The sequence below is a fragment of the Eubalaena glacialis genome, chromosome 14, assembly GCF_028564815.1.
Source record: "Eubalaena glacialis isolate mEubGla1 chromosome 14, mEubGla1.1.hap2.+ XY, whole genome shotgun sequence".
Taxonomy (NCBI): Eukaryota; Metazoa; Chordata; class Mammalia; order Artiodactyla; family Balaenidae; genus Eubalaena; species Eubalaena glacialis.
This window is the reverse complement of record NC_083729.1, coordinates 20,668,588-20,687,721: the sequence shown is the minus strand read 5'-3', so window position 1 is coordinate 20,687,721 and position 19,134 is coordinate 20,668,588. Positions and strand designations below refer to the sequence as shown.

The following is a 19,134-nucleotide window of genomic DNA, read 5'->3' as shown; positions in this document are numbered from 1 at the left end:
ACAACCAAAGTTTAACAACTTATAGCTAAATGATCAATATCTGTGGTTTTTAACAGGTGAAAGAAAATCAAGTGTTTTCACCACACCAGGAGAGGAAATAGAAATCTCATACTTACAATCCTTTGAATGTAGCTTAGTATGAAATTTAAAAGACCAAGTCTAGTCCTAGCTCTGTCATTAACAGCACAAATTTTGAAAAGGCCATTTTCCATAATGGACATCTCCATATGGATGTGAAAATGGAGAATGCAAAAAAGTTCCCTCTAAAGATCCTTTCATTTAATAGCAATAGCTTAGTAAACACTTTGAGAATTTACAATGTGCCAGGCACTGTTTTAAGCCCTTTGCATAGATAACTCATTAAGTCATCAGAACAATCCTAGTCCATAGTATTATTTCTATTTTACAAATGAAAAGTGAAATAAAAACCAATAGCAGCAGCAAAAGAAAAATCAATTAACACTAATATTCACTGGATAATTAAATATTGTAAGCATTTCACATATACTATCTCATTTAATATTAACAAAAATCCTCTGAGAAAGTACTAATATGCCTATTTTATTTTATTTTTTATTTTATTTTACTTTGGCCGTGCCACACAGCTTGCAGGATCTTAGATCAAGGATCACACCCAGGCCCTGGCAATGAGAGTGCCAAGGCCTAACCACTGGATTGCCAGGGAATTCCGCTAATATGTCTATTTTATAGAAGACAAAATACACAGTAATTTACTTAAGGTCACAGAATTAATAGGCGGCAAAAACCAGGACTCAATTCCATGTCTGTTTGATTGCAGACCATGCATGCTCTTAACCTATTTTCTACTGAGGTAAAATTCACATAACATAAAATTTACCATTTTAAAGTGAACAATTCAGTATATTCGCAATATTGTACAACCAGCACCTCTATCCAGTTCCAAAACATTTTCATCATCTCAAAAGGAAACTCCATACCCATTAAGCAGTGGCTTTCCATTATCCCCTCCCACCACTCCCCTGGAAACCACCAGTCTGCATTCTGTCTCTATAGATTTACCTATTTTGGATACTTCATATAAATGAAAGCATGTAACATGTGACCTTTTGTGTCTGGCTTCTTTCACTTAGCATAATGTTTTCAAGGTCCACCCACACTGTAGCATGTATTGGTCAGTACCTCATTCCATTTTATGACTGAATAATATTCCATCATATGTATATACACCATTATCTGCTTATCCACTCATCTGTTGACGGACATTTCGGCTGTTTTCGCCTTTTGGCCTTGGTAAAGTGTTGCTATGAACATGCATGTATATGTGTTTATATGAGTATCTGTTTTTAATTCTTTGGGGTATATACAAGGAGTGGAATTGCTGGGTCATATGGTAATTTTGTTTAACTTTTTGAGGAACCACTGTTTTCCACAGCAGCTGCACCATTTACATTTCCACTAGCAATGTATGAGGGTTCAATTTTTCTACATCCTAACCAATGCTTATTATTTTCCTTTTTGTAAGTCATTCTAGGGGGTGCATATGAAGTGGTGCCTCACTGTAGTTTTGATTTGCATTTCCCTAATGACTACTGATACTAAACATCAGTTCATGTGCTTGCTGGCCATTTGTATACCTTCTCTGGAGAAATGTCTATTCAAGTCCTCTGCCCATTTTTAAATCAAGTTATCTTTTTGTTGTTGAGTTGTAAGAGTTCTTTATATCTTCTGGAAAACAGAGTCATATCAGAAATATGGTTTGCAAATATTTCCTCCATTCTATAGGCTGTCTTCACTTTCTTAATTACCTTTGATGCATCAAAGTTTTTAATTCTGATGAAGTCCAATTAAATGATCTATTTTTTTCTTTTGCTGCATGCCATTAACTACACTGATTTTAATTTCTGAAATGCATGAGACAGGATAAGTTCCTGGGAACTGAGAAGTTACTGACAAAACCAAAGCTAAATTCAACTTTTCCAACTACATCCTAAGATGTAATAAAGGGATAACACAAGCATTTCTAGTGCAATGTAATATATATGTCTATATATGTATTGTCTACAAGCTATTTCACATTATAGTAACTGAGTTACAGCAGAATAAACCACACTTACGATATATTTGACACTGAATGAAGCAGACAAAATCCTCTGTTGAGGGGATTTACATTCCAGGGAGAGGAGACAAAAAAATAAAATACGTGAGGAGAGTGTTTCAGGTAGAGGAAACAATAAGTGCACAGGGTCTGAGGTAGAAATGTGCTTGGCATGTTCAGGAAAGATAAGCAGGAGTTTGGGTACAGTGATAACGAGTCTTCTGATCCATGAACATGGTAGAGCTCTCTGTTTATTTGGGTCTTCTTTAAGTTCTCTCAACAGTATTTTGTAGTTTTCAGTGCCTAGGTCTTGCACATATTTTGTTAAATTTATCCCTACTTCATTTTGTGGATAATACCGTAAATGATAATTTTAAGTTTCATTTTCCAACTGTTTTTTTTGTGCTAAATATAGAATACAATTTATTTTTGTATTGACCTTGTATCCTGCAACCTTGCTACATTCACTTATTAATTACAGTTGCTCTTTTTTTTTTCGGAGGGGGGGTGATGGTGGCTTAGAATTTCAATGTATTTAATCAGGTAGTCTGTATAAAGGCACTTCCATATCATCTTCCTTTTCAACCTCTATGACTTGCTTCTTTCCCTTGCCTTATTGTACTAGCTAGGACCTCTAATACATTGTTGTTTTGTACTTGATCCTCAAGAGAGAAAGCTTAGACCGAAAGTTTCACCATTAAAGTATCGTGTTAACTGCACATCATTTAGTTGGTTGAGGAAATGTCCTATTCCTAGTTTGCTGAGGTATCATGATGCAAAATGAGGTTGCATTTTGTCAAAGGGTTTTCTATACGTATTAAAGATGTTCATGATTTTTCTTCTTTATTCCATTAAGGTGGATAATTAAAATTGATTTTGAATGTGAAGTCAACATTGGATTCCTGAAATAAATCCCACTTGGTTGTGACATATTATTCGTTTTATAAGTTCCTGGAATTGATTTGCAAGTTAGGTAAGAGTTCTTATATACATGTTCATGAAAGACATGTCAATGATCATTAGGAATAGGTCTTATCTTTATATGGTTTTAGTATCCAAGATAAAGCTGGTCCCATAAATGATTTGGAAGTGTGCCCTCCTCCTATATTTACTGAAGTAGTTTAAGATTGGTATTTTCTCCCTTAAACATTAGATAAAATGCACCAGTGAAGCCATCTGGGCCTTGAGGTTTCTTTCAGAGAATTTTAAACTAAGATTCAGTTTCTTTTTATTTTTTTACTATTTTAATTTTTTTAAAATTTTTTGGCCGCACCGCACAGTATGTGGGATCTTAGTTCCTGGACCAGAGATCAAACCCGTGTCCCCTGCAGTGAAAGCGCGGAGTCTTAACCTCTGGACCGCCAGGTAAGTCCCTCAATTTCTTTAATAGATGTCTACTTAATCAATTACTAAAGAGGAATGTTGAAACATCCAGCTATGTAATTGTACATTGTCTATTTCTCCTTCCAATTCTGTCAGGTTTTGCTTCAGGTACTTTGAAACTGTTATTAGGTATATAAATATGATAAATTGACAACTTTATTGTTCTGAAAAGTCTGTATTACTGTAAAGTCTGTATTTATCCCTCACTCTGAAATCTATTTTGTCAAATATTAATAGTCATTTGAGCTTTATGATTAATAGCTTATTAGATATACCTAATTTTTTTTAAGTGGTTGCACTAGCATTTATAATATACATTTTTAACTTAGGACAGTCTACCTTCAAACAGTATTATACCACTTCTGGTATTAATATAAGACACTTATAGCAGTATACTTCCATTTTCTCCTATTACTGGGCTATTTAAAAAATCTTTTTTCTTCTACATGTTATACTTCTACGTTTTCTAAATATTATGAATCCTATAAAACATAAAAATCTTTGCTTTAGTCAATTGTCTTTGAAATAAACTAAAATGAGAAAAAAGTGTTTTATATTTCCCCACATATTTACCATTTCTTAATCTCTTCATTCCTTTGTGCAGATCTGAGTTTCCATCTGGAATGATTTTCTTCAGCCTGAAAAGCTTCCTTTAACATTTGTAATAGTGCAAGACTGCCGGCAAGAAATTCTCTCAGCTTTTGTATGGAAAATGTCTTTATTTTGACTTCATTTTTGAAAGATATTTTTGTTAGGATTAAATTCTAACTTGATAGTTTTTTCCTTTCAGAACTTTAAATATGTAATTTCACTGTCTTCTGGCTTGCACTGTTTCTTTCTCCAACTCCCCAATTTGGGGAGAACTATAGATTTAAGAAATTTTTTATTTTGAAATTATTTTACAAAAAAGTTGCAAAAATAGCTCAGAGTTCACATATACCTTTCATCTAAGCTTCTCCTAATGTTAACACTTACATAACCATAGTACATTTATCAGAAACAAGAAAGTAACACTGGTACAATGCAAACTACAGACCTAATCCACCAGTTGTGTTTTTTTTTTAACTAATGTCACTGTATTCCAGAATCCAATCCAGATTCCCACTTTGTATTTAGCTGTCATACGTCCCTAGTCTCCTCCAATCTGTGACAGTTACTCAGTCTTTTCTTGTCTTTCATTACCTTGATACTTTCGAAGAATACTGGTCAGGTATTTTGTAGAATTCTCCCTCAATTTGGGTTTGTCTGCTGTCTTCTCATAATTAGAGTAAGGTTTTGCATTTTTTGATAAGAATACCACAAAACACCACAGATGTAATGTTTTGCCTTTCTTGGTTCATTATATCAAGTATATATTGTGGATGTCTTCGTTCTATGATATTAACCTTAATAACTTAGTTAAGGTGGTATCTACAGAGCTTCTCTTCACTGTAAATTTGCTGCTTTTCCCTTTGTAATCAATAATTTCTAGGAGAAAATACTTTGAGACTATGCAAATGTTTCTCATCGTACCTTCACCCACTGATTTTACCTTCCATCACTGGACTGCCTGTGACAACTATTACTGCAGTATTTGCCTAATGGTGATTTTGTTTCAGTCACGGTTTTACACTTATTAATTGGAATTCTTCATTTATGATTTGTCCCTTCTACCTACCAACCTACCTGTTTGTTTTATACATACCAATATGGACTAATGGCTATTTTATTCTATTGGTAGTAATGCAATATTGTAATTATTTCATTGCAGCTTTGGACATTAGAAGCTCTTTCAGGCTGGTTCTTACATACTTTTTTTTTTTGGACTAATTTATTTATTTTTGGCTGTGTTGGGTCTTCGTTGCTGCACGCGGGCTTTCTCTAGTTGCAGCGAGTGGGGGCTACTCTTCATTGCGGTGCACGGGCTTCTCATGCGGTGGCTTCTCTTGTTGCGGAGCATGGCTCTAGGCACGTGGACTTCAGTAGTTGTGGCCCGCAGGCTCAATCGTTCTGGCTCGAGGGCTCTAGAGCGCAGGCTCAGTAGTTGTGGCGCACAGGCTCTAGAGCACAGGCTCAGTAGTTGTGGCGCACGGGCTTAGCTGCTCCACGGCATGTGGGATCTTCCCAGACCAGGGCTCGAACCTGTGTCCCCTGCATTGGCAGGCGGATTCTTAACCACTGAACCACCAGGAAAGCCCGGTTCTTAAATACTTTTGACATATCCCATCCTTTTCTGAGCACTTCTTCATTTTCTGGCACCAAAGATGCTCCCATATATCTCAGTTCTGGAATCAGTCAGTTCTTTTTAAGAGTCCTGGTTCCTTTTGTTGAAAAACTGAATGTAGAGTCCAAGATCCGGGCACTAGGTATGCTCACTGCTTCTTCTAGGCATTCCCAGAGGACAGAGTGAGAAAATATATTTATGTACACTAATCCATGCATATACACACACCTGTATTTCTACAACCATCTGCAGGTATAATACATAAAACCATGAGTTCATACTGATAATTCTGATTCCAATTCAACATCACAGAGTTCTTTCTAGTCTTCTTCCTTTCCTTAACCTCTTTAACAATAGAAACCTGGCTCTCATCTAAAATATATTTACTTATATGTTCATTCCTAGTATATACATAGCTTCCGACTTGCTAACCCATACCCTTGTGAGAAATCAGATTTACCAAAATGCATGTTTACAGTTCTTTTTATCTTTAGTCTTACAATAGCTAATCAAATACTGTTTTCTAAAGGTATTTTGATTATTCTTTTCTTCTTCCTCAGTGTGGTTATGTTGCTCATTTGTTGGCTTATATTGTTTCATGAAAAGTCAACAGCTGTTCTTATCTTTGTCCCTCTGTATATGTAATGTGGTCTTTTTTCCCTCTGGCTTCTCTTAAGATTTCTCTTTGTAACTGGTTTTTAGCCACTGGATTAGGACGTGTCTCACTGTGATTTTCTCTATGTTCCTCCTACCTAGGTTCATAAAGTCTATGGGATTATAGTTCTCGTCATTACTTGGAAAATTTTCAGCCATTATTTCTTCAAATACTTCTTCTGCAACCACAGGACCCCCACCTACCGTCCTGGAGTCCAAATGCACATGCATGAGACTGCTTGATAATGTCCCACACATCACTGAGGCTCTCTCCCTTTTTTCCCCAGACTTTTCCCCCTGTGTTTCATTTTGCACAGTTTCTATTACCTTACACTGATCTTTTCTTCTGCAGTGTCTTTTCTTCTTTTAATCTGCTGTTAAGCCCATCAGCTGAATTTTTCATTTCAGATATTGTGTTTTTCAGTTCTAGGAGTTCTAACAGACCTTTTTTACATCTTACATTTCTCTCACGTTCATGCTTCCTTTAAATGCTTCAATGGGTTTCTTACACGTTGAGTTCTGTTCAGGTGGGCAGCTAAATTAGTTGAGAATCAGCTTAATCCTTTTGAGGCCTATTTTTCAGCACAGTTTTAAGGTGGGACTTGAGTAGCCTCTTTTCTAAAGTTACTTTGGCCCTACTCCTAAGGAGTACCATATGGGGACTCTCCCAAATGGTTCTGATATTCCACAAAGTCTCTCCATTCTGGCTGGTCAAAACTAGAAATGTCTCACAACCCAATGTTAAGTCCCAATACTTCTACCAAGTCTCTGGTAGTTGTTCTTCCTCTAATAGTTAGTTGTTCTTTGCCCAGCCTATGGGCAAAGTTGTTCTTTGCCCAGCCTATGCCCACCAAGCTTAGTATCCAGCCAAAGAGTCAAAGGAACTCCTCTGCAGATTTCTGGATTTCACTGTCTGTGTAACCCCATCTTCTATGGTAATCACCCCCGCAAATTCCAGCCTCCCAAGTCTATTCTCTGACTTCTACCTCCTTGGCCCAACAAGACTGCCTCACCCTGCTTAGATTCTAATTAACTTAGATTCTAACTGGAATCTAGTTTCAGAAAGAAAGCCTGTGAGATTCGCAGGGCTGAATTTTATTTTCCTTTTCTCAGGGAATGCAGTCCTGCCCTGCCTGTTGTATGTGTTTTATCCAGGTTCCTCCTTATTTATGGCCAGAGGGCTAATCTGGTACCAGTAAATTACTCTGTAATGTCCAGAAGTAAAAGTTCTCAACAGCTTTATTGTCTTTTAAAGGTTTAAGCAATCCTTAATCTTTTTTGGGATATGTTCCAAATCATTTGAGAACCTAATGAAAATCATGGATCCTTTGCACATGCCCTCACACCACTGTGCATGCATACAAAATTTGTAAGTAGAATTTCAGGGAGTTCATAGCCTCTGCCCCAGTCCCCCCACCTTCTATTGTTCCAGAGGGTTGTAACTTATAGTATTGGTACACTAAACTATCATTCTTTCCAGGTTTTAGGGCCAATTTTTATTTACTGAAAACTTGCTAAGTCTGAAATTAAAGTATCTGAGCCAAGGAAGTTTTTTCTTAAATCAAATGAGACGCTCTTTTTTTAAAGTTTATTACAAAGTTCAGAAACAATCCAGCTATTATTCTTTCTCCACCTGTGACAGATAATATTTCTCACATATCTTCATGATGATATACTGGCAGTCTGACACTACACAGTGAAGAAACAAAGCCAAAGTAATCTGGATTTTGTACCCGATTTTGTAATTAGCTTTCTTTCATTATATAATTATTAAAAAGCGAATTATTTTCTTTTACTATCCCAAATCTAGCCACCAGCAAGAGCAACACTGATACTGAATTATAAATGTATATATTTCATATACATACTTATTCACCATTCTTCTCTAACTGCTGTTAAAAGCCGGCATTCTTCTAGGATACAAGTCCTTAGAGTACAAGCCAGCTCTGTCAGGCCAGATGTATGTGAATAAATCACCTCAGAAGTCACCCTAGTCCTATGTGCTCACAATAAACACCTGTTGATTTAAGTAATGGAAGGAAGTTGAGAGGGTAGAGACAGAAGGGTGAATTGGAAAGGACAGTATTTTGCAGTACTTAATATCAAATTAACAAAAATCAATTGACCAGAATGTAAGGATTTCTGAACTCTCCACTCTAGTCCATTGATCTGTATGTCTGTCTTAACACTAGTACCACACTGTCTTGATTACTGTAGCTTTGCTTTAAGTTTTGAAATCAGGTAGTGTATCTTCCAACTTTGTACTTCTTTTCAAGGTAATTTTGGCTACTCTGAGTCCTTTCTATTTCCACATGACTCTTAGGGGCCACCTGTCAACTTCTGCAAACAAGCTAGCTAGGATTTTGATAGGAATTACACTGAATGTGTAGGTCAATTTGGGTAGTACTGCCATCTTAACAGTGTCTTCCAGTCCATGAACAGTGGGGTAATCTTTCCATTTACTTAGATCTTCTTTAAGCTCTTTCAACAGTGTTTTCACTTTCACAGTGTGCAAGTCTTGCAGTTCTTTTGCCAAATTTATTCCTAAATACTGGTTTCTTTTGATGCCACTGTAAATGGAATTATTGTCTTAAATTCATTTTTGGATGTTTCATTGCCAGTGTATATAAATACATTTCATTTCTGCATATTGCTCTTATGTCTCATTCATAGACTTTAAAAAACCAAAGTAGCTAAAGTATCTGTACATTATATTACCTTAAAATTACATTACAAATGCCAACAAAAGTCATTCTAACAAAAATAATTTCATCCAAGTAAACCAAAGAAGCTGACATCACACGGTAATATATAATAAAGCCCAAGAACTGCTGTATCTGTAAGTCAGGATGAAGAAAGTCTTATTTGTTATGCACTAATTTTAGAGACACTCCTCTAATTCATAAAGTCATTAGGATTCTCACAAGTAATATAGCTGGAAAAGACAGCTGGGAAATCTGACAAATTCCACATCAGTTAATAGACAGTAATATAAAAGCAAGAGAAGCAATACCACAAAAACAGAAAATTAACATGTTTCTCTATACACAAAAGATGTGATGCCTTTTCTCGACCTGCCAGAATAAGTTTTCCTATTTGAAAATTTAAAGTTTCCTTTAATACCTATATTTGTAATATCCATGTGGCATTTTAAATATTTACTTAGAATTTGCATTTTACCACCTACGAAATTTGGTAAAAATGAAAAAAATATAACCAATTCACATGTACATCTCACACAATTTCTGAAAACTCAAACGCTCTGAAAAAGTAAAACACAACCCACTTAATATGTCTTAATTATTTTGAATTCAAAATTAGTGTAGTAGAAATTAATAAGTTTTGCTTTGTTTCACAGAAGTCATAAGATTTGTTTTATTGGAGTCATACATTTCCAGAGGTAGTTTTAAATTTGGCATGTGTAGTTAACTCCTTGAGTCCCTAATGAACTTCCTCCATTCCTTTATTCCTGAGCTGCTTTTATAATGCTCCTTTGACACTTTTCTAAAAAGGAAAGAGAAACTTTTTTCATGTCAAAGAACTGAGCAAGTAGATTCTGTGATAAAACACCATTAGCTGCTTTTGTTGCTACTTCCATTACTCAAAATTTTGGAGGCATCTTCCAGAAGGTGGTGTTCTCTAGAACATGGCGGTATCTTCATATGTTCTTATTTGGTACCACAGCATCAAGAGTAACTCTGCCTCAAATAACCATCATGATCCCTCCCAAACTACTCCAATCATATTGATGATCTGTTAGGTTATACACTACACATCAATAAGCAAATATAAGGTTAGGGCTGACAGTGAATTAACTTTAGGAATTAAGAAAGGCAGTATGGGGACTTCCTTGGTGGCGCAGTAGTTGAGAATCCACCTGCCAACGCAGGGGACACGGGTTCAAGCCCTGGTCCGGGAAGATCCCACATGCCGCGGAGCAACTAAGCCCACGTGCCACAACTACTGAAGCCTGTGCTCTAGAGCCCGAGCTCTGCAACAAGAGAAGCCACCACAATGAGAAGCCCGCGCACCGCAACAAAGAGTAGCCCCCGCTTGCCGCAAATGGAGAAAGCCCGTGTGCAGCAACAGAGACCCAACAACAAAGACCCAATGCAGCCAAAAATAAATAAATAAATAAATTTTAAAAAAAGAAAAAGAAAGGCAGTATGGACCACAGTGATTAAGAGGATACAGACAAACATGCTCTCTGACTCTGCCACGTACTAGCTGTGTTGCACTGGGTGAAACTTTAACCTCTCTAGACCTGTTTCCCCCATCCACAAGAGGAATTAAAATTTCTATCACCAGTATGCTGTGAGGATTACATAAGGATTACATGAGGATTAATGTGTAAAAAGTCTAGGATGGGGCTTCCCTGGTGGCGCAGTGGTTAAGAATCTGCCTGCCAATGCAGGGGACACGGGTTCGAGCCCTGGTCTGGGAAGATCCCACATGCCGCGGAGCAACTAAGCCCGTGAGCCACAACTACTGAGCCTGCGCGTCTGGAGCCTGTGCTCCGCAAAAAGAGAGGCCGCGACAGTGAGGCCCGCGCACCGCGATGAAGAGTGGCCCCCGCTTGCCGCAACTAGAGAAAGCCCTCACATAGAAACAAAGACCCAACACAGCCAAAAATAAATAAATTAATTAAAAAGAAAAAAAAAAAGTCTAGGATGGCACAAAAAAAGCCCTCAATTAAGCTATTACATTGGTTCTGAACATTACTCTAGCTACCCAATTTCAGCCTTCTCCCAGTCTTAACGCTTTGCCATTAGTGAGTCAAACTGTCCTCTTTTTGGCCTGCCCTTATCTTATTCTCCTGATACCTCCTTGATCCAGACCAGACTGTATTCCAAGCAGCATCTCAAGTCAGCAACATTGTTCTCAATTTTTCCAGAACTTGCTCACTTATCTTCTAACCCTTTGTTGCTTTCTATCTTCCTTCCTCTTTTATGGATATTTGCAACTTTTCAAGTATTAAAAGGTTTTCTAAATAATTAAAATGAATTCATATACTATCTTTAAAGGCCACCAAATCTTCAGACTCTAGGACTTGTTGATCAACTGTTTCAAACTTATTAATGAATAATGCTTGTTACTCTCTAAGTAATATGACAACTTATTTAGTCACGAAATTTTTACATCAGAATAATACTTTGCAATGGCATTTGTTTATTCTGTATTAGATAAAACATAGCCACTTTAAATTCCTGCTAATTCACTTGACTTCCCCAAATCTTTAAGTCCTCCTCCCCTTTAGATTTCAGATGAGGTTTTATTTAATGTTTTTCGTTTTTTAGTCTTTTTATTTTTTTAATGTATTTATTTTTGGCCGCGTTGGGTCTTTGCTGTTGCACACGGGCTTTCTCTAGTTGCGGCGAGCAGGGGCTACTCTTCGTTGCGGTGCGCAGGCTTCTTATTGTGGTAGCTTCTCTTGTTGCAGTAGCTTCTCTTGTTGCAGTAGCTTCTCTTGTTGCGGAGCACGGGCTCTAGGCGCACAGGCTCAGTAGTTGTGGCGCACGGGCTTAGCTGCTCCGCAGCATGTGGGATCTTCCCAGAGCAGGGCTCGAACCCATGTCCCCTGCATTGGCAGGTGGATTCTTAACCACTGACTCACCAGGGAAGTCCTCCTTTTTTTAGTCTTAAGAAACAAAAACAAAAAAAACCTTTCAAGTAACCCTCTTCTCTAGCTTATTTATCAGAGAGACAAAAACATCTGCTTAAACAAGTTAAATCTGTGCTGATCCACTCAGGACACTGCCAGCCAAAGCACAAAACCATTTCATTCCAATAGAGAACCGGGAGGAGGTGGATGGGAAGGATCTTCAAATGGCAACAGGCAATAAATGACTTAATGGAGGAGATGAGGACTGTTTTCCCTACTGGAAAATAAAGGATAGCTCTACTTTTGGCACTTAAGAATTTAGGAGACATGGCTTGTTAAGAATGTTTGATGTGGGGAAAAGGGATGTACTAATAAAATTTAAGCATAATGTTCTCTAATTCCTTAGCAATATTCCACTTGCAGTTATCTCATCTTGGCATCTTTTTTCTTCTACTGTCTAGGAAGCCTGTACTCTCACACTGCTGCATGTAGCTGCTTCAAAATTTAGAACCAGGCATGCCTCTTCAAGACCTCCAAATTAATCTCAGTTTCCACTCACAACAAATGTGGGAGAAGAACCTCTGCCTTTGGCCCCAACTTCTTATTCCTCCCAGAGGTCCCTGGCTTTTGTTACTATTTTTGTTTTATCTAACACTTATATACTGCTTACTATGTGCCAGACACAAGCACTTTACACCCATTGACTCATTTAATCCTCATAGTAGCTCTTAGGGTTTTGTGGATGAGAAAAACTAAGGCACAAGGAGGATAAGTAATTTACCCAAGGCTCATTTACACATGGCTACTAAGACTGGCTTTTTAACTCCGTCAGTTTGACTCCAAAGTCCACGCTCTTAACTATGAATGCCACCGCTTCCGTTTTTTACCTTGAAAAATAAAATCTGTAACTTACAGAATGCCTGTGCAAGAAATCAGACCAATGGTTCTCCCTCCTTTATAGGACCAATCTTATGTTGTTTCCAGAGGTGACAGATGACAAAGAAAAGGTGGAAAGATTTAAGAGTCCTCAAGATCCAATCAATGTAACACTACCATTGCTATCATAGCCTTTCACTTTACTGCTCCCTTTTGAAGCCCCAAAGTAGTATATAAGTTATTTTGCATATCAGTTAAGTCACTTTCCTCCAAATCTCTTAAAGAAATGTTTCTTTATTCTCTCACAGAGGCACTACTGCTGGTACACTGCTATTTCTCTACATGTAGGACTGCACAAACCATCTCTCAGACCATGCTAATACAGGAACCACAAAGACAATCCATATAAACCCCTTAGTACAGTTCCCAGCACATTAGTTAGCCTAAGTGTTAGATCATATCACTTTTATTACAGACAGGAAACGAAAGCCAAGATATGAAGTCATTTGCCTATTAAAAAAATTTACTGTTACCAAAGCTAGTTTTCTGTCTCCAATACAAAGTTCTGTCTACTACTATACTACCAAAAGATTACTCCAGAGCAGAACAAAGAAAGTATTCCAGTTTATAGCCTCTGGAATTAGTTTAAAAATCCAAGGATTCATTCAGTCACTCAACTCTTAATCTCTCCATTCCATAACTTTCATCAACTGCTCTTTCTTCTTCTACTCTTTGTGCTACAGAATGATGATGATAGTCACAAATCTAAGAAGTTCAAGCCCATTTCTAACTCATATTGGTTTATATCAACCTCCCATTAATTGGTTACCTTGGTTATCTTTCACTGCAAACACAGAATAAGGAATTGTTTTTCTATTTGAGAGTTCCTAGACTGCTAAAAACATTCTACTAATACACTGTTAAAATTAACTATTTCTAAATCAAACAGAAATTAACAATTGTAATAACAATACAGAAAGCATTAATTCCAAACTTCCTGAAAGGAGTACCCTCATTTGCTCTTTACATTTCCTGAAACATGTGTGATTCCATGCATGCCTACGGAAGTCTTCCTTGTCTACTGATAGATTCCAAGTCACAAGGCTGTAAAAAGAAGCTAAAGTTATAACACCATGAAAATACTAATAAATACACAAGTTACTAGCATCTATCCCTCAGCCATCACACAGACATCGTTGGTATGTCTCTTACCAGATGTTCTAATAATATAGTGTAAACTTAATTATAAAGAGAGACTGGAAATCCAGTAAAAGATGCACTGAAAAATGATAGGGAAGAAATAAGTCACTGACAAACAAAGGAGTGGACAGTTAACATATAAACAGAAATAGATAAAGATGGCAGCACAAGTGGGCCTAAAATTAAAATTATATGAACAGGGACTTCCCTGGTGGCACAGTGGTAATGAATCCACCTGCCAATGCAGGGGACTCGGGTTCGAGCCCTGGTCCAAGAAGATCCCACATGACACAGAGCAACTAAGCCCGTGCGCCACAACTACTGAGCCTGCATGCTAGAGCCCTCGAGCCACAACTACTGAGCCCATGTGCCACAACTACTGAAGCCCGCGTGCCTAGAGCCCGTGCTCTGCAACAAGAAAAGCCACCGCGATGAGAAGCCCGCGCACCACAATGAAGAGTAGCCCCCGCTCACCGCAACTAGAGAAAGCCCGTGGGCAGCAACGAAGACCCAACGCAGCCAAAAATAAATAAATTAAATAAATAAATTTATATTAAAAAAATTATATGAACAAAGGATTAAGAGAGTCCCTTGAAGAAATGAGTAAGACTCAAACTTTTTTTTTTTGAAGGTGTTATGTATGTTTATTTTCTAAACAAATTGTAATCATAACAGTATGTTATTGTGTTACTTTTTTGGGCGAATTGAGGTAATATCACTTCAAAATAAAACAGTCTGAGATACTGCCATGGACTTAATGTATTTTTCATAGTTAGAATAGCTTCTTTGTTGGATCCCTCTGCCCTATTTTAATCTCCTGTTATTCCATATTGTTTAAACGTGTTTTTAATGGCTTTTTATGTTCATACTATAAAAGTCAAAAGTAAGATTCAAGGATTTTATTTATATAATTTTGTCAGAAAAAGTATGCCAACACTTCCAACGTTAGATTCTTTTTCTCAGTGCCTAACAGTAACAAGGAATCAAAATTATAATCTAAATTTTGTCAAATACAAGACAAAACAAACTAGGTTTCATAAGTTTTAATTTTATTTCTCAACAATTTCCCAACATTTTTGTCTGTTTTCCATTACTTGTTAGGAAATTTCTTTTACTGTTTTGAATGGATTCCCTTTAAGTGACTTTCCTCAGTACCATTATTTCATACATTATCCTACCATCTGACTTTTCATTTTGTGTCAGTCTATCTTACTAGATTATAAACTGAGTTAGGATCGACCATACATAGAAGCAATGAAAGAGGTAGACCACCAGGACTCAAACTTTTTGTGCTGAGGAACCCTTTATACTTCTAAAATTACTAAAGAGCCCAACAAGCTTTTGTTTATGTGGATTACATCAATTTATATTTACCACATTAGATACTAAATCTAAAAAACATTTTAAAATATTTACTAATATATTTAAAAATAACAACAAACCCATAAATAACATATTTATGAAAAATAACTATATTCTCCAAAACAAAAATAAACTGTGAGAAGAGTGGCATGATTTTATAGTTTTGTAACTTTAATGTCCAGCTTAACAGACCACAATTTTCACATCTACTTCGGCATTCAGTCTGTTGCGATATGCTCTTCTGACTGAAACGCATTAAGAATATGAAGTGGGCTTCCCTGGTGGCGCAGTGGTTGGGAGTCTGCCTGCCAATGCGGGGGACACGGGTTCGAGCCCTGGTCTGGGAAGATCCCACATGCCGCGGAGCAACTGGGCCCGTGAGCCACAACTACTGAGCCTGCGCGTCTGGAGCTTGTGCTCCACAACAAGAGAGGCCGCGACAGTGAGAGGCCCGCGCACCGCGATGAAGAGTGGCCCCCACTTGCCGCAACTAGAGAAAGCCCTCGCACAGAAACGAAGACCCAACACAGCCAAAAATAAATAAATAAATAAATAAATAATAAAAATAAAGGAATTCCTTTAAAAAAAAAAAAAAAAAGAATATGAAGTATATGAAGAAAGTCTAGTTGCATGCAGATATGTAGCTGGAAAAAGGAAGAATATTTTAAGAGCCTTTTCAGATCACCCTAAATATTCTTCTTTGACACTACCAAACTCAACAAGTGGTACTTTCTTAAAGATTAGTTGCAATGTGGAACCTAAAACCATGTCAATGAATTTTTCACATTCTATTACATTAAATCCATCAGTTACTTTACACTTTGAGTGGATCTTTTTATCCATGCATGATTTTATAACATATAAAACATTAATTTTTTGGAAAACATCAGTTCACTAAGCTTAACAACGTAAGTTCCAAATGTTGACACATCTCATTACACAATATGAAAAAAATCATATTCATTAATATCACCATGGACCTCATCAGGAGAATCTCTAAGAACTGGAAAGCTGTCAAGCTCATGGAGGCAGACCCAAGTTTTCCAAAATTCTAATTTTCATTTAAAAGCATGAATTTATCATTGGCAACAAATACTATCATTTCATTCATTTGAGAAAGTATCTGCCAAATACTCGTTTGAATAACCATACGATGCCAGTTTTCTTTCAAGAATAAATCGAGTTCCTGAAAAAGGAGGCCAATTTAAACAATTTCACAAGTGCTTTTCCTTGAGACAACCATCACTGTCACAGAATGAGGCAGAAGTATTTTACATTTACTTCCCATTTTGTCACAGAAAAAAGATGTGTGCTCATGCGTCAAGATTTAATAAAACTGAAAATTCTTTCCGCTTCATCAAGGACATTTTTAAGTGAAATTAAGCTTTGTTTTCTCCTGTTTGAGTCCATAGTGGTGAAGAATACAATAACTAACTAGGCCAGCTTGGTGCCATTGTCTTAGTTCACACTGAGACCAGCAATTTTACATACCATTGTTTCTGTACCATGATGAAAATGGCAAATAACATCTTAGAATTAATATGAAAATAGTTTTGACTATCTGGTCAAAAAAGATCCCCAGGTGGGGAGAGTGGAGATCCAAATTTTGAGAACCATGGAGGTACACTAACATTTGTTGATAATTTATTTACATGCCATACGATGTTAGACGCTTTCATTATGTATTTCACTGGTTCCTTTTTTTAAAAAAACAGATGAGGAGGACTTCCCTGGTGCACAGTGATTAAGAATCCGCCTGCCAATGCAGGGGACATGGGCTCGAGCCTTGGTCTGTGAAGATCCCACATGCTGCAGAGCAACTAAGCTCATGCGCCACAACTACTGAGCCTGCGCTCTAGAGCCCGTGAGCCACAACTACTGAAGCCCGCAGGCCTAGAGCCCATGCTCCGCAACAAGAGAAGCCACCACAATGAGAAGCCTGTGCACTGCAACAAAGAGTAGCCCCCGATCGCCGCAACTAAAGAAAGCCCGCGTGCAGTAACGAAGACCCAACGCAGCCAAAAATAAATAAATAAAATAAATAAATTTATATATATAAAAAAAATCAATTCCAAAAAGGAAAAAATCAGTCCTTGAGGTTAAAAAAGATGTACAGTCACTCTATTAAGTGACTGTGAAAAAATGTTTTTTAAAATGGTAAAACACACACACAAACAGATAAAACCAGATTTAATACTGTTTTGCTCAAATCACAACTTCATGATTTGATCTAGTCTTCCCCACCAAATCTTATTGAGCTCTCTAGCCTATCCTTCTGAAGTAAGCTCGAATTTCTGAACTCCCCAGAAGAACCAAAATCAAGTCCTCTACACTCTGTGAAAAAGCCAGGAAGTCAAACACAGAAAAAGAGAAACTTAAAGCCAAGAAGACCAACTTCCGTGATAAAGCCAAGGATGCGTAGCTTCAAGTTCAAGGGCCCAAGCATTAAAAATCAAGGAGCTCTCATAGAATACTTGTAGCTTACACGTCCACTATGGCTCAATATAACAGGCAATGACAAGTAAAGAGAAATCTAAGACTAACACGCAATGAAGTACAATGCTCCACACCAAGACTGTTACCAACAAAGCTATCTGAGCAAAGTTTTTTAAACACCTTGCTATCTAATACATTAATATCTTCAAGATATACCTCAAAAAGTTTAAATTATGGAAAAACATAAATCTGTAAATGCTGGAACACTGCAATCCAACAGTTCCAGGGACAGTTAGGATTATGGTTTTTATTTACAGAGACAAAGATGCAGTTTTACTGATGCTACTAGGTAGGTGCTTGCTACTGGTGACAGGACAACTAGCTTCAACCACAGTCCTGCTGCAGAAAATTTAAACCACTTCTATTAAAGCCAACTTTTGGGGCAAAAAATTCCAAAGCATCTCAATGCTGTTTAGAGGGAAAAAGAGGCTGCATTAGACACTAAGAATGTATTAGCAGCTCAAATTTTTTAAAAAATATATGAGATTATAGACATAATAGGCATAAGGCAAATCAGAAATTCTTAAATTTAAAATACAAGGAGGTGCCTCAGTAGTCCTGTCCCCTAGCTATAGTGTACTGTATTCTCTCTCCTCAACAACGAATCTGCATGAATTGATATGCTAACTGCTCTGCAAAAAACCCTTTTATTAAAAAACAATAAATAAAACATACACACAACGACTCTTTCTTTCCCCTGACTTCTACAGATGAGGTATGAGATATCATTAAGTTTAACTGGCCTTTGTTAAGCCTTGCCCACATAGTCAGTCGGAGAAAATGACTCAGCAAGACTCAGCCCAATATGAGTTAAGCGATTAACACAATTAGGTTAAACACGCATTTCTCTAACATGCCCAATTTACAGATAAAGAAAGCGGCTCAGAGGTTAAATTACTTGCTCAAGCTCACAGAGCAAATTAACCATGATTAGAATTCTGTCCCCCGGCTCACATATACTTGGGCACTAAAAGATTATTTCCAAAAAATTAAAGGCTCATTGTCAGTCACCAATAGGCACTTTCACATATACTCTATCATGATCCTTAAAAATTAAATCACTCAATACACAAACAAGAGTTTAAACACACCTTTGTTAAGTCTTTCACTAGAAAATTCCAACTCCAATACATTCTGCACATTGTCTGGGCCAACCATCCTTTCAAAGCTGAATCTGACCACATCACATACCTGCTTAGACCTTCACTGGAATTCAAATCGTTAGCATGGACTACCAGGCTCCGGATGATCTGGCCAACGCCTACCTCTTCAACATCTACT

The 19,134-nt window shown here is 37.2% G+C and overlaps 1 protein-coding gene across 1 annotated transcript in view; it reads right to left on the bottom strand.

Moving 5' to 3' along the window:
• RAB10 (RAB10, member RAS oncogene family) overlaps positions 1-19,134 on the bottom strand; it is an 82,831-nt gene that overhangs the window by 37,518 nt on the left and 26,179 nt on the right. The window lies entirely within an intron of this gene.